Raw genomic sequence first — 1,981 nt, 5'->3', positions numbered from 1 at the left:
AAAAAAAGGAGGCGGGGGGGGAAATATAAAAAACGATCGTCTTCGGCCGGAGCGGTCTGTCCTGGGGGGGGCGGGGGAGCCCCGAGACCGCTCGCTCTCTTCAGGTGCGGGTCCCCGCGGGGGCGGTGGGCGGAGGGGCCCCCTCCCCGAGGCTCCTGGGCAGGGCGGGGAGGCGGCGGCCGAGCCCCGGGCTCTGCTCAGCCCGAAGGGGTCGGAGCCCCGCAATTCCCGGCGCCGCCGACACACAGGGACGCGGCGGCCGCCGCCGCTGCTGCCGCTGGCGGAGTCGGTGCCGCGAAGCCCCCGCCGGCGCGTCGCCTCCCCTCAGCGGTGCCTCTGTCGGCGGCTGCCCGGCCGCGGCATCCTGTGGCGGCGGGAGCCTCAGCGCGGGTCTCCCATGGCCGGAGCGGGAGCGGATCCGGCTCCCGGGTAATTCCGAGACCCTTTTTCTTTAATGGCGGCCACAGGGACGGCGGTCGGGGCCCCCCTGCCGCGCTCCCATTGGCCGCCGCGCCGTCACGTGGGCGCGCACCGCCATGGCCGCCGGCACCGCTGGGGGAAGGCGGGTGCGGCGCCGCGCGCGGCCGCCAGGGGCGTCCTGGGCGCTGCGGAGCGCCCGCTTTGCTCGTTGGGGCGGCGCCATCTAGCGGCTGCGCCGGGCAGCGGAGCGGCGGCGGGGCCGCGGGTTCGAGTCCCGCCCCCGCCCCGGCCCGCGGCTCCCGGCATGGAGGGATGGGTCAGGGGGTCAGGAACGCAGTGGGGCAGCTGGGCACAGCACTCTGCTGAGGAAGGGTCAGCCCAGAGCACATGGCAYGGGATTACGTCTGGAATATCCCCGKGAGGGGGTTCCACAAGCTCTATGGGTAATCTGTTCCAGTGCTGGATCCTTGCGCAAGTCCTTCCCCATGGAACTTCCCGGCCATCATGTCCTGGTGGTTGGCACCACGGTGCAGAGCCCGGTCCAGCTTTTGGCATCCATTTTGATATCTATACCCAGCCTCATCCTTTCCTTATCCCTGCCAGGGCTCCCATCCATTCCCGGGCATCAGCGCCAAGGGTGTGAGGTTGATCCCTGTATGGATCATACACTCAAGAGTTGTGATATGAATATCCACTCAATGGTCTTGGTGGATATCCTGTGGTTCTGTGATCATCCCAGGGCACCACTGCTCAGCCCGGGGCCAAAGTCCGGGCACAGAGCGTCCCCCAGTACAGGGAACACTCGCCTTGGCTCCCCTTCCACAATGTCCACCCCTTGGCAGAGGATTCCAGAGATCTGCACCGACGCTTTGCACCACAGAGCAAATTCCAGACTGAGGATCTCAGAGCATTTTTGAAAAGATAGGCAAGGATTGTGAAAGCTGACTTTAATATTTAATGCAAGCGTTAATGCTCTCACAAGTCCCAGAGACATCTCTGCCAAAGCAGAACCCTACTCCAAAACCCAGCTTTTTTCATGCCCAGATCCATATTGTGCAGTTCAAGAGGATGAAGTAGGTGGTTTCTCTGTTACTATATGCACAGATTTGCAGAAGGACTGTGAGATTATTCAGAATTAAGATGCTACACTGACAGTGAAAGCTATTTTTAAGAGATGTTTGGAAAGTGTATGCATCTTACTAATCCTCTCATATTACACATTAATTTTCTAGGCAATGCCTTGCATGTAAAACAGAAAATTTTAAGTTACTATATGCAGGATTTTTTGACTGCAGTGCTCAAGTGAAAATACAAACCAGTGTATAGCACCTAAAGTAAAAGAAAACCCTGAATGTCTCGGCTAACCTGACATTCACATTAAAATATGATMTGTTCACGCAACAGCAGCACGTTGATCACAACTATGCAACACGATGATGTTTCAAAGGCCCTGCAAATTATTTCAGGACTCCTGAACAAGACGAGCGACAACCTTCTGCAAATGTCTTGATAGAGTAGGAGGAAAGAAGGACACTCTATAAATAAATTTATATGATAAGTT

The sequence above is a fragment of the Malurus melanocephalus genome, unplaced genomic scaffold (assembly GCF_030028575.1).
Source record: "Malurus melanocephalus ecotype Western Australia unplaced genomic scaffold, MMel_1.1 scaffold_376, whole genome shotgun sequence".
Taxonomy (NCBI): Eukaryota; Metazoa; Chordata; class Aves; order Passeriformes; family Maluridae; genus Malurus; species Malurus melanocephalus.
This window is presented reverse-complemented; position numbering follows the sequence as displayed.